The following is a 14,797-nucleotide window of genomic DNA, read 5'->3' as shown; positions in this document are numbered from 1 at the left end:
ACAAAGAACATTAACTTGAGTAATTTGTCCTTCTAAAGGATTCCATTCTCTCACAGAATCCTCATCTATAATAGACTCCCATAGCAGTACAGATCTGGGAGAGGTAGAAGAGCAAGAGGCCACCATTGTTAGGTACATTTTTCTTAAGTCTGATTGGGATTGGACTCTCCATTGGTTTTAAGGCACCAACTTCTAATATAGGCCTGTACTACCCAAAGTTGGTAGGATGTCAGTTTTCTCTTTAGAGCATCTTTCCTTCCATTTCTAAGGACCCCCATACATTTTGCTTATATTTTTTAACCTGACCTGCTCTTATTGCCGTGTAGTGAAGCCTTAAGCTTCACTTGACTGGCTTTTGCTCATTTGTCATGGGGAAACTGACATGTCCTTCAGGCGGTCAGTACTGGGAAACACGGTTTCACTTAGCCTTGTTACTTTGTTACTACTTTTGGTAACTTATCACTGTGGTACATTTTTATCACTTAACAATGCATCTGACTGGCTACATAGTGAGGTATCTGGAACAGCATGTTGTGAACCCTCTTGTTGGAGGGAAAGACGGTGCAGTCTAGGTGTTAGGCAAAGTGTGTATACAGTACCCTCTGGGAACACTACAACTAGGACCACAGGTATAAGCTTGCACTACTCCGTTTTGGTAGCGTGTTGAGCAGCCAGGCTTATTTCAAGAGGGTAAATGTGAGCTGTAGTGGGGTTACACAAAGATTCACAGTTACAGGTATTCAAATAAACTCTTACACTCAAGGTTACTTGCATAAACAATTTATTTATCCGTCAGTTATAAAACCTTATTCAGAAGGGAGCAATAGAATAGTAACACACAAATATGACAATGCATTACTTACCGTAAAAGCATTTCTGATGGTTGTATCTGCTTAGATTCACATGCTGTGCATAGGTCCGACATCCAGTGGTCACTGCAGAGTATTGCATTTTGTTTTTCGTAGTCGAAAAGGGGACGTCGACAAGGCGTGTCTGTAACACTATCCCTATAGTGACGTGTGTTGTACCCACAATCCCTCACGCGTCGAGGTCCCTCTGTTTGTATTTTTCTGCCCTGAGGGAGCCTTCTAGACGTGAGTGAGTACAGAAAAGAGAGAAATATAGAAAGATGTCTATGTTCCTTCCATCCGAGCGGGGAGGAAGGGTGGGCGCATGTGAATCTAAGCAGATACAACCATCAGAAATGCTTTTACGGTAAGTAATGCATTGTCTTCTGATGTTTGTTAATCTGCTTAGAATCACATGCTGTGCATAGACTAGCGAGCAGTACCCGGAGTTGGCGGTGGGTTATGAGAAGGAACAGTAGAGAAAAGATGTCTTAATACTGCCTGTCCCACCTGGGAGTCAGATCTAGAGTGTGCATCTAGACAGTAGTGTTTTGTAAAGGTGTGCACAGAACTCCAGGTAGCCGCTTTGCAGATGGACTCAAGGGGAACATTTGCAATGAATGCTATGGACGCCCCCGTGCCTCGAGTAGAATGTGCTCTTGGCCTAAAGGGCAGTTCTCTCTTAGCAAGAGTATAGCAGAGAGTGATGCATTGGACAATCCATCTAGAAATAGTGGACTTTGAAACTGCATCCCCTTCTCTTCCTGCTGCCACCGAGACGAAGAACTGATTAGTCTTCCTCAGTGATCTGGTTCTTTCCATGTAGAACATGACCGCTCTGCGCACATCTAGTGTGTGCAGAGTCCATTCTCCCAAGTTGGAAGGATTTTGAAAGAACGCTGGTAGTTCTATAGACTGGTTTACATGGAATTTTGAGATGAATTTTGGAGCAAACCTTGGGTGAGTGCGTAGAACCACTTTATCTTTGTGAACTGTAACAAAGGGGTCTAGAACAGAAAGAGCCTGTAGTTCACTTCCTCTCCTGATGGAGGTGATAGCTATTAGGAAAGCAGTCTTGAGAGTGAGGTCTTTAAGAGTTGCTTTGTGCATGGGTTCAAAAGGTGATCCCATGAGTTTTGTAAGTACCACGTTAAGGTCCCATCCGGGAGCTGGGTCAGCTATCGGGGGGTGTATTCTTTTTACTCCCTCCATGAAGGCCTTTATAACAGGGATCTTCCACCACGACACTTTGAGTTGGGAAGTGGTGTATGCAGAAAGTGCCGCTAGGTGGACTTTAATGGAATTGAACACTAGACCTGAATCTAATAAATGTGTCAGGTATAGAACAATATGTGTGGGAGAGCAGTCAATTGGGTTGATGCTCTTTCCTCTGCACCAGATGACAAATCTCTTCCATTTGCTAGAATAGCAGTGGCGAGTGTTAGGTTTTCTGGCTTCCCTGAGGATGTCCATGCATCTCTGCGGGAGCTGTAGGTGTCCAAATTCTACGACCTCAGGAGCCAGGCTGCTAAGTTCATGTTCTGGGGGCATGGATGCAGCGTCCTGCCCCTGTCTTGTGACAGCATGTTGTACGGGCAGGGGAGTTTCACTGGGGGAGATAGAGACATCTCCATCAAGTGAGCGAACCATGGCTGTCGGGCCCACATTGGGGCCACCAGTATCATGGTTACTTGTTCCTGGTGCATCTTGTGCACCACCTTGTTGAGAAGGGGAGTCGGGGGAAAAGCGTAAACAAATTTTCCTGACCATCGAATCGACCGTTCCCCTTGGATTGGTTTTGGGGGTACCTGGAGGCGTAGCTTTGGCATTGTGAGTTCTCCAGGGTTGCGAACAGGTCTATTTCTGGGAATCCCCATTGCGTGAAGACGTCGAAGACGATGTCTTCGTGCAGTCGCCATTCGTACTCTTCGGGCAGGGGGAAATCTCTGCTGAGTTTGTCTGCCAGCAGATTGAGTTCCCCTGGTACATGTTGTGACAGGAGGAACATATTCTGTTTGAGAGCCCACTTCCATATGTTCTGGGCCAGTTTGGACAGGCCTGGAGAGTGGGTTCCCCCCTGCTTGTTGATGTAATACATGGCTGTGGTGCTGTCTGTAAGGGCCATCACTGTCTTGCCTTGTAGGTGTTCCTGGAAGGCTTTTAGCGCCTTGAACACCGCTAGTAGCTCCAGAAGATTGATGTGTTTGGATGCTACGCTCGGAGTCCACTCTCCGTGAGCAGTCTGATGGGATAGGTGAGCCCCCCATCCTGTGAGGGATGCGTCTGTGGTTAGAGTGGCTTCCGCCGCGGGTGTGGCAAAGGGTTTCCCTTTTTCTAGGTTTTCTTTTGTCCACCACCGTAGCGAGAGAACTAAGGCCTGCGAGACCACTAATAGATCGTCCCATAGTCCGCTGGCCTGACACCACTGGCTGTTGAGCCACTGTTGCATAGGGCGCATGCGCAGGCGCGCGTGAGGTACCAAATAAATACACTACGCCATCATGCCTAGCAAGCGCATTGCTTTGCGTACCGTCACCTCTCGACCGGACACATATTGAGGGATCTGAATAAACATGTTTTGAACCCTCTCTTTGGAGGGGAAGACGAGGCCATCCTTTGTTTGAATTAGAGCCCCTAGGAATTGTTTGATTTGGCTGGGGTCTAGGCTGGACTTCTTTTCGTTGATGGAGAAGCCCAACTGGAACAAAAGGTCTACCGTCTTTTGGGTATTGGAGAAGCATGTTTCGTAAGAATCCCCTGTTATGAGCCAGTCGTCGAGGTAAGGGTAAACTGGGATGGACAACCTGCGCAGGTGGGCCGCTGCCACTGCCAGTACCTTCGTGAATACCCTCTGTGCTGATGCTATGCCGAAGGGTAGCACTCTGAACTGGTAGTGTTTGCCCTCTATCATGAACCGGAGGTACTTTCTGTGCGCTGGCAACATTAAAATATGAAAGTATGCATCTTTCATGTCCAATGTTGTCATGTAATCTCCCTGTGATAGCAGTGGGATCACTTCCTGTAGGGTCACCATACGAAACTTTTGGGGTTTGATAAACTTGTTCGCTGGGCGCAGATCTAATACAGGGCGCATGGTTAGATCCTTTTTGGGTACAAGGAAGTACACTGAATAAATACCTTCCGTTACCTGAGATAGAGGCACGACCTCTATGGCTCCCTTTTCCAGCAGTTGCTGTACTTCTTGTAGAAGGATGGCAAGATGTTCCGGTGACATGCGTCGTCCCCTCGGGGGTCTGTATGTTGGGGAACTGTTGAATTCGATGCAGTATCCGTGGGCTACGGTGGAAAGTACCCAGCGGTCTGACGTTATACCCTCCCATGCTGGAAGAAAGGATGTTATCCGGCCCCCGACCGGCGTTGCATGGGAGGGGACGTGAATCTTCGCGTCACTTGGTGTTATTAGGGGCTTGGGAACCTCTGGGGGTGGACCCTCGCCCTCTTCCTTTGCCCCGACGCTGTCCTCTTTGACTGTACTGGCCACTACTGGTCGGGAAGTTGGTGGCAGGGTACTGCTGCTGCTGGTTTTGTTGTCGGCGTTGGCCACGAAAAAAGCGTTTATTGCCATATCCGCGCCTGGTAGCGGACTTAGAGATTTGGTCAAGAGTTTTGATTGTATCAAACTCTTTTTTAGCCATCTCCAGAGCCTCATCCACCACCTTCCCGAAGAGGTTGGAGTCTTCAACAGGTTTATTTATTAAAGACGCCTGTGTCTCCGGTTTGAACCCTGAGTTGCGCAGCCATACGTGACGTTTAAGGACTATTCCCTGAACTAGGGAACGTCGCGCAGTTTCTGCCGCATCCAGAGAGCTCTTCACAATACTCTGGTTGACCTGGGTTCCTTCGCCAATAGTTGAAAGCAGGCGTGTACGTAATGGTTCCGGCGCTTCTTCGGCGTCTTTGTTGTTGGCAATTCTTGCCGAAAAGGCGGCCGAGGATGTAATTCTTTTAGCAAGGGCATATAACCGCTTGCCCTCCTTGTCAGGTGGTGCCTCACTGGTGGAAAGTGGTACCCCTGCCCTCTTTCTTGTGTTGGTTACTACCAGGGAATCCGGAATGGAATGTCCCCTGATGTATAGCGGGTGTGAGGGTGAAGGAGTGAAAAGTTTTTCAATTCTAGGATTGACCCCTCTGATTAGTGCGGGTGTGGACAGCGAAGGGATGATTCTTCTCCTCACCGAAGCGAGGAGGGGAATTGTCTGACTGACCGGGGGTTTCTCCTTAATTAACCTTTCTACAAAGTCTAATTCAGGAGAGAGCTCCCCAGTGTCTAGTTCGAAGTGTGCTGCTGCTCTGCGCAACAGGGCATTAAATGTGGGTTGATCGTCAATGGGAGACGTGTTTCTAACCGGTGAAATGTCAGGAGGATTTAGATTCAGGACATCAGTGTCGGAATATATTGATGGTGATTGCCAGGGGTGAGAAGGTCCTTCTTCTGGATTTTCTCCGGAGCCTTCTCCTACCGAGTCTGGGCTGTCCTCCAGACCTTCCTCCTGGTTCCGTACGTCTTCCTCGTCCATAAAATCATCCTCTTCCTCAAAATAATGTTCTTCCCCAGTGAGGTCATACACACTGTGGAAGTCTGAGGCTGTGTCCTGGTGGGGATTGACTAATCTTGGAATTTTGGCCCTGGGGTCCTCCTGAGGCCCTTCTCTTATTCTCTTTGGAGTGGGAGGGTTTTGGGCATTCATAAACCTCTCCATCCTTTCCATGCAGAGATGGAGCCTTTCCATGGTTTCATGGGGTACCCCTGAGCGGTTTAGCGGGGGAAAATTGGTGTCTTGTAGCTGAACACGGCTCGACCTCTCCCATAACGTCGAGGAAAGTGTCCCGTCGCCTTCCGAAAAGCCTTCAAGTGTGTCTTTCGACCTTTGCGTAGCGCTCGACGTGTCTTTCGGCGTACGCTTTTGGGCGTCGGCTACCACGATCCTCGCCAAGCTCTCAGCGACTCGTTTGTCAGCGGGGAGCTGTGGTTGCGACGTTATGGGTGTCGAACGCTCTACGGCGGCATGCGCTTTCTGCTGATGCGCTCCAGCCGATGATTTGGGGGCGGCGCCCTTATTTGCCGAAAGCCCAGTCGCTGGTCGCGGCTGCGAGAGGGGCTTCGAACCCGAACGGTCCGAGGAGGCCGCCGGTGAAACCTGCGTCTCCTTGGGCGCTGATGCTCTCTTTGCCTTCGGCAAAGAAGAGCCATGGGTTGTGTGCTTATGTGTGGTCTTGTGTGCGTCAGTGTCGCCGGGGTGTTCATCCCCATAAGCAGGGCGTGAGCCGAGCCCGTCGGGGCCGGGGACAGACGACGAAGCGTGTGTGCGCTCTCTAGGGGGGTTTACGACTTCCGTAGCGGAGGTCGTGGTATCACGTTCCTCGTCACTGTCGGAGGTAGCGACGGTCGGTTGAGCGTCGGCCTTCGACATAGCGTAGGCCGCCCACCTTTTGACCCTACGGTCTTTTAGAGTCTTCGGCTTAAGAAGCCGACAAGCCGTGCAACCCTCCTCCTTGTGATCGAGGGGCAAGCAGCGGTTACACCGTGAATGCTTGTCCTTCCAAGTAAACTTGCCCTTGCAAAGCGGGCAAAACCTAAAGGGTGTCCTCTCCATAGCTGAGGCAATAAAACGTGATAACCACCCCAAGGGAAAGGAAGGGGAAAAGGAAAGGCATTCTCAGAAAAGAATTAGAGATGTCCCACTACCCCCACTCTCCCTACTGTATTTGGCCTGGGAGGCCAGGCCACGTGTTCGGCAACGCCGAAGGATCTCCTCCGCTCGTCCCCTCCGTCGAAGATCTTGCTCGGCGGAGAAGCTTCACAACAGCGTCGAGGGGAGGATCGATATGTTCTATATTAATATAGGAAAACGACCAAAGGTCGAGGAGATGAAATCTGCAATGTCTCTCGAGGAGCTCCGCGTAAAGGCGACCAGTATCTGGGCGGAAAAAAACAATCTGAGGGACCTCGACGCGTGAGGGATTGGGGGTACAACACACGTCACTATAGGGATAGTGTTACAGACACGCCTTGTCGACGTCCCCTTTTCGACTACGAAAAACAAAATGCAATACTCCGCAGTGACCACTGGATGTCGGACCTATGCACAGCATGTGATTCTAAGCAGATTAACAAACATCAGAAACTTCAATACTGTACACTTTGAGTTTCTGGATCAGACAAAGCCATTTTGGGATGGCCCACAGACAAAACCTATACACTCAGGGGACTTCAGTAACAAGTCTGATGGGGACATTAATACCTTACTGTTGGCATACAGAATACTCAATAGTTTGTAAAAGGCAAAGGTTATTAGTCCACAAGAAGTTACAAATATTCTTAAGCAGGGCAAATACTTTCAGATAGCAATGGAAGAGTCCTTCAATTCAATAGGCTAAGCCAAAGCCAATGGGAAAAAAGTCTTTGTAAAGAATGCAGCACTTGTTGTAAGCAAATGGAACAGTCTTTGCACAAGTTCTTAGGCGTCTTTGATAAAAAGAAGAATCAAATGTAGGGCCACAAGCTGATTAGACTTGCGAGTTGCAGAAGTTACAAGCACTTCCACAGTAAGAGGTAAGTTCTTAGGCTAGTTTTACAGTACTTTAGTAAAGAAGAAAAAGATGCAGCTGAAGACTGTTCCTGTACAGCTCTGCAGATCTCACTGTTCCTGGGCCTCAGTCGGGGGGACAAGAGGGAGGACATCGGGGGACTCCTGCACTGTATCAGCGCTGGCAACCGGCAAACTTGACTTTCAGTGGCCGTTTCGCGTGTCAGCTCCTTGCGGTACAGCAAATGGCAATAAGCGCGGTTCCTGGCTGTCAAGGTGGACTTTCCTCACATCTGATGTCAGGCTTGGTCAGTCCTGCTTCATGGGAGTCCGGAGGATCTTCCAAAAGCTTTAGGCCAAGTTTCACTCCTGAAGCCTGCCAAAGGCGAATGAACAAAGACAAAACCTGGCTTGGCGTGCAGAGAAAAACTCTAGAAGGACCTTCCCACAAAGACCTGGCGAAAAAAGAAGACAGGGCACCATTTTAACAAGGATGGCTGGATGCCATTTTCAAAAAGATGGCTCCCGTGGTTAACGTTGCCGGGTCTGCGTACGGTTGTGGTAAATGCAAACCTTGGTAGTTCAATACAAAATCACTGCCACCAGCCAGTCAATTAAGGAAAGGGTAACATAAAAGATGTTGCATGAGCATTTAGACACAGGGGATACCAAGTAACCCCTCCAGCACTCTATTGTAGGATATGGTGGGCTGGGTCTATCAAGTACAATGCTAAGTAGAGTCAATTTCACTCTACCGCTCTGGGAAACAGTAGTTGATCCCAGAGAAAGTATTTAAACCTTGGGAAATCTAAAAAAAAAAGACTACCCTCTGTCACTGCACTGAAGGTGCTGTGTGACAATTGAAAAAGATGATGCCTATGGACTTTGTTAGACTCCATAATCAAAAAGACACACAAAAGAACTTGTATGCAGACGGTTACAACGGCTCAAAATTCTAAAGATGATATGGAAAAATCCAACCCTCTACAAAACCTCTGGGCATGGCTTCCGAAAGCCTTGGCCCCACAAAAAAAATAGCAATTCAAGTCCAGTAAAATCTCTGAAGACGACTCTACACGATGCCTAGACATCAATCAAGCCAAACTAGACTCGTGGAACACCCGTGGGTTCATGCATCTTACAGTACAGGGTGAACTCAACTTGGCCTCTTTTAACATCTTGTGCCTTCAGGAGACTTGGCTTACCTCCAAGCCTATTTTAGGTGGATTGAAATAGCTTTCGCAACAGCTAAAAAAGGACCGAAAGGGAGACCTCCCTCTGGGCTGATAATTGCAATCAGGAATGGAAAAGGAATGAAACTGATTCAAATCTTGACAATATCACTCTTTATGATTTCGGTACAAGTAAAATGGAACTACTGGAATGTAGCATTGCATAAATCAGCGTCAACAACAGTGATGATCATTAACGTGTATTGGAATCCCGATGCCATTTCTAATCAAGACTTTTTGGATATGGTGGAAAAAGAAATTGACAAAGCATATATCTAATACTCTGAAGTCCATCTGTAAGTCTGTGGAGACTTGAACGCTGTATGTGTTAAGAAATTGACAGGAAAGGCCAGAACCAAGGCGGAACTTAGCGGGGAAAAACGGTCACTGCTGATGAAATCCAAAAACCTTGTTAATGTGGACACACTATTTCCAAGTATAGACAACTTCCAACATTGGAAGGCCGCAGTTCGTTGCCAATAATAGACTACATTTATGCTTTGTCTGCCCTACTGTCAATTATTGCATCCTTTGACATGGTTAAAACCAAGGCGAGCGATCACAACTTGCTATGCCTAACTTGGCCAGTCACCTTAACGGAAAAAACAGCGCCTGTCCCCAAGCTTGAACGAATTTGAAAGGAAATCGACTCGCTCTGAGCTTAAATAATGGCATCTCCCTAACAACTAATTACGCCAGGTTGAAGTCATCGGACGGTGTCTTCATACCACCTGATTACAGTACCTTGCTGAATGTCCTCAAGAAACAGACTGAAAAACAGAACATCTACGAACAAATCAGTCCACACCTAGGATCAAATTCTGGTTACTAGAAGACGACAACTTAGGAAACTAAAGAGAAGATTTGTGAAAGTTAGTTCCAACATCAACAAACAGGCATGGATCAGCGAGCTAAGGTCCTATAAGTCTTGGCTGATAGAGCATCGCCATGTCTTGTACCAAAATGACTCAGAAAATATGTTGCGATGTGTGTGCAGCAAAAACTCTCGCAAACTCTGGGCTCTGATTAATGCAACCGATTGGATCAACTCAGATGCATTAATCAATGATATTGCAGAGGCTAATTGGACATTGCATTTTGAAAATCTCTTTTTCGACTCTGCTGCCGACATCACAACTACACAGGACCAAAGTTAATTATCTTGGGTTGAGCGGCACGATCCCGAAGATATACTGTATATCTTGAAAAAATTGAAAAACTCGCCACCAGGGCCGGACAGCCTGACCAACATGCATCTAAAAGAACACCCAGAGGCTTGGGCTAAGTTTATTAGTGCAGTTTTCCGAAGAGTTACATCAGCGAATGTTCTACCGGAATCTTGGATCAACGCTGTGGTTGTTCCCATCTATAAGAAAGGGATGAGAGATGATCCCAAGAATTTTCGGCCTATTGCCCAGCTAAATGTGATCGGCAAGGTTTACGGCTCATTACTTCTTCGACATTTCCAAAACTGGGCAAATGAGGCTCCTTGCAATGACCTGCTCCAAGCTGGTTTCAAAAAGAATGTGGGAACAACGATCAACATTGTAACGGTTAACATCCTAAAAAGCAAGTCTCCTGCCGGCAGAACACAAACCTATATCGCTTTTATTGATCTAAGCCAAGCCTTCGACCAAGTCAACAGATCGAGGCTCTGGGAAAAGCTAAGGTATTGGGAGTGCTCAGCGGCTATACTACATCCCATTATAGCACTCCACACGGCTACAAGGATCCAAGTGAGGCTCGACCATCAAGGGGCACTTTCTGAGGAGATCCTAACAAACCTGGGGGTTAAGCAAGGATGCCTGTTGGCTCGGGCGCTCTTTTTGAGTTTCATTGGAGACTACAAAGCAACAGAGCACAAGGTCAGATCATTTCCGCCGCAAATTGGAAACATGAAAATTTCAAGAATTCTGTATGCGGACGAGATGATCATCGCAAACCAAACAGCAATAGGGCTACAGAGACAACTCACTAACTTTGCTGAATACATCGCTGCAAATGGTCTCGAAATAAACAAGCCCAAGACCAAAATTCTGTTCTTCGGGAAAAAAAAGGGAGACAAAAAAGCGACTGCTTTACATGGTCTACGGAAGGAGAGAACATCGAGACGGTCATAGAATTCAACTATCTGGGCATTATGGTGGACAACTTGCCAAAGGAAAACGCAAAGCAAAAACAGCTGTTGGCAAAAACGAACAGCTTAATATCCCAGGCAAAAGCGAGAGATAAGAAATTTGGTCGCTTTTCTCTTATACCAATTGTGGACTTTTACAAAGCAAAGGTCATCCCTACACTCTTGTATGGAGCTGAAGCCAAGCCCGGGCTACCCAAAAAAATCTGGACCACACTTGAAAGTCAATACTGGAGGGACGTTCTGAACTTACCAAGCTCAACAACATTGGTCTTGATAAAACGTGAAATGAGTCAGCTCTCAATGGTCTCGATTGTAGAAAGGAACATCATGATGCTGTTCATAAAACTACTGCTGGAGAAACAACCTATGTTATTAGAAGCGATAAACAAAGAGGCAGAAGGAGGTCGCTCTGCGGTCCTGAATCAATGGTACAATGATCAAGAAGTGAAACTGGACTTAATTCAATGTTCCAAAAAAGAGCTGATGGAGAATCCTATGAAAATCCCCAAAAAACTAAACAAGCTCGATTGGATTAAAACCTTGGAACAGGCCGCCTCATATAAACTGGTGTCACACCTGCCCCTCATGACCTACAAACTACATGAACTACAACCGTTCGTGGAAAAATACCCTAACCGCAAGCTGAGGAATACCTTTTTAAGAGCCTGACTCAATTTACTCCACACCAACGAAATCTTGAAGATACGAGGCCTGGCCACAACAAACAAAGGCAGATTTTGCACAGATCCGTCGGTAGTGGAAACGACGAAACATCTGCTTGTCCAGGAGTGGAGGTGATAAGAAGTTCCTATTTGAAGGAGATGTTAGCTGCGGCACATATCTTTGACGAAGAGACCTGGTGGTTTAGGTTAATTGGAGGTGGCCGTACAACCTGGGTCACAGCTACAGCGAAAAATGTTGGACACAATTCTTTCAACTGTAGATAAAGAAAAGTAGAGACCGAAAACTTGAAGGAATTTAACACAAAACCTTTTAAAAACCCTTGGGTTAAATAAAGTGTAAAAAATAAATTTTAAAAAAAGACACAGAGGTATAGAGAGTGGGAAAAAGTCTGACACTCTTTCCAGGTTCTCAAAATCAAGCAAAGTTGTTGGGGGGTCTCTAAGGTGGAGGGAATTAGCACATTGATGAGAATTCTCCCTAACACTAGGTTAAAGAGAAGGTCTACCGCCTTCTGGGTATTTGTTTGGCATGTTCCGTATAAATCCCCTCGTTTAGGTAAGGATACACTAGGATGGACTGCCTGCGCAGGTGAGCAGCTATTTCCGCCAGTACTATTGCGGATAGCCGTGGCGCTAAGGCAATGCCGAGGGGGAGAACCTTGAACGGATAGTGGGTGTCCTCTATCATGAGCCTGAGGTACTGTGTGCGTTGGCAACATTGAAATATGGAAGTATGCATTTTCATGTCCAACGTGGCCATGTAATCTCCCTGCTGCAGAAGTGGGATTACCTCCTCCTGCAGTGTTGTCATCCTGAATTTGTGAGGTTCGACATACATGTTCGCTGGGTGCATGTCTAACACAGGGCGCATGGTGAGATCCTTTTTGGGAACAAGGAAGTACACTGAATAAATATCCTCGTTTACCTGGTGAATGGGGATGACTTCTATGGCGCCCTTTTCTAGAAGGACCTGAACCTCTTCCAGAACAAGAAACCATGCAATCCACAGATTCAGGATTGCTGGTTAAGGATGCGGCCTGGTGTGCACTGATTCAGACTGCTATGCAGGGCATGTTAAATAATATAAGGGCTGATATTGCCTTAAAAAAAAATAAGATACTTTCTTTTTTTATTTTTTAAAAGAGTGCCCACCCGGAGCAGTAGGTGGAAATCCTACTGGGGCTCACGCTAGATTCCCTTCTATTCCGCAATTTAGCTTTACTGCTATATCCATAGCTGAACTGGCCGATAGTGTTGAATTGAAGGCTACAAAATGTAAAAGTGATCCTTGTGCGGCTGTCATAAAAACCTGTCAACCAATGTTGCTCGAAGCAATCTTAAAGTTTGTTAATCTATCCTTCGCTGAGGGGTCTGTTCCCCAGGATGTCAATGTTAAAGGATATTTGTACCGCGCACTATCACCACCGGAGTGGACCCTGGCGCTCTGGCGGCTCTGAAAAGGGTAGAGTGCGAGTTAGTGGGAATAAGCTGGAAAAGTGCAAGAGAGCGGTGATGTGCTGTTGGCAGCCTCGGCCTGGAAGTCCGTTGGCTGGGCTTGGGGTGTTTTACGGTCGATATCAGTTGTGTGCTGTTGTGCGGGTCTATGTGTGGCTTGTTTGTTGTTGCAGTGAAGTTTGTGCGGATTGTTGTGTTGTATTGTAGGTTTGTGGTTGTGTTTAGTTAGAGTTTGAGAGGTGAAATTGTTAGTGGGTTGGTTAATTAGCCTGGAAGCAAGGCGCTAAAACATCCATATTCTCTTTTGGTTGGGTGCGTGAGCATCTGCGCGTCTCTGTTGAGATCTGTGGCTGTCCAACATTCACATTTCCTTTAACACACGGTATTCACTCACATTCGTAACAATGCCAAGGTATTGGCACTGATTGCTTGCGTGACGCCTGACAGTTCATTCGCAACTATCTTCGGTCAATGCCCCTCCCAATATCCACAACTTAATTTGAGTGTGGCAAGTGCTGACGTTCATGCACCTCTATACAGTTATAGTAGTAATTATGAAGCGGGTGTGGTCGTTTGCTGGAAGTTGGCTAAGGATGCTGATTCTGTCTTAATGGGTGTTGCTTGTGCCCTATTCGACTTCGTGTTGTCTCTCTTGTTGTAGTAGGAGTTTCTGTATTCAGTTCTAGGTGTTGTCATTGTCGTCCTGGATTGGTCATCCATTCCTTAGTGTTAACCGTTCGCTAGTTTCGTTTTTCAGTTTTAATCTGATGTTGAAGAGCCATGGTTTTAGTAATTTTCTGAATTGTAGGATCTGAAAAGAGCCTGGGTGACTCCAATCCTCAAAAAGCCTGGATTACCGATTGATACCCTGAATAATTACAAGCCGATCACGAATACCCCTTTCCTTTTAAAAATCTTAGATCGGGTGGCTTACATGCAAATCGCCAAGCATATGAAATATTTCCCCATTCTGAATGACCATCAATCTGGTTTCAGGTCAGGGTTTGGCACAGAGACGGCTCCGCCTGAATTGAAGTCAAGGCTCTTGGATCTCATGGATAAGAATAAAGCCTCCATGCTGCTGGATTTGTCGGCAGCCTTCGACCTGGTGGATAATCGTCGCCAGGTTGGGGGGAGGTTGCAAATTTCTCACCAACAGCAGTCGAATGGATTTAATCTTTCCTCTGCACCCAGGAAAGCAGAGTTTTTTTTAAGGAGGCAAAAGCAACACCTATCGCATTAAGATTTGGTGTACCGCAGGGTTTGTGTACCTCAACCTTTTTGTACAATATCTTGTTAGGGAGAATTCTCAGAAATGTGCCAACTCCATTCACCTTAGAGACCCCAGCAACTTTGCTAGATTTTGAGGACTTTATTTTGTTTCCTGGAAAGAGTGTGAGCCTTCCCCCCCCACTCTTTTGTGTGCTTTACATTTGTGTTCTCCGATTATGGAATTTTCAATAACTCCATAGGCATCATCTTTTCATGTGTGTTACACAGTACCCTCAGTGCACTGACACAGGGATTTCTTTTAGACTGCCCAAAGGTTTAAATGCATTCTCTGGGATACACTACTGTTTCCCAGAGAATATAAAGTGAAATGGACTTTTCCAAATTCACAGACCCAGCACACACATCATCTTATAATGGAGTGCTGGATGGGTTACAGAGTATCCCCTGTGTCCAAAAACACATGTAGCAGTGAAATGCTACCCTTTCCTATCGAAATGGTAGGTAGCAGTGGTTTTACAACGAACTACCATGATTTTTCCCAGACTGTGAACACTGGTAGCTAAAAATCACATGAGCCATGTTTTTCAAGATGGCGTCTGAGCCCCCTTTATTTATACAGGTCCCAGTACTTTTTTTGCCATTTCTTTTTAGAAAGGTCCTT

At 46.5% G+C, this 14,797-nt stretch overlaps 1 protein-coding gene across 2 annotated transcripts in view; it reads right to left on the bottom strand.

Annotated features, from left to right (window-relative positions):
• Positions 1-14,797, bottom strand: part of PTBP2 (polypyrimidine tract binding protein 2) — a 264,830-nt gene that overhangs the window by 47,608 nt on the left and 202,425 nt on the right. The gene's annotated exons all lie outside the window — the stretch shown is intronic.

This window comes from Ambystoma mexicanum, chromosome 1q (assembly GCF_040938575.1).
Source record: "Ambystoma mexicanum isolate Mex_15411 chromosome 1q, UKY_AmexF1_1, whole genome shotgun sequence".
NCBI lineage: Eukaryota > Metazoa > Chordata > Amphibia > Caudata > Ambystomatidae > Ambystoma > Ambystoma mexicanum.
The sequence above is the reverse complement of the archived record's forward strand: the minus strand, read 5'-3'. Positions and strand labels throughout refer to the sequence as shown.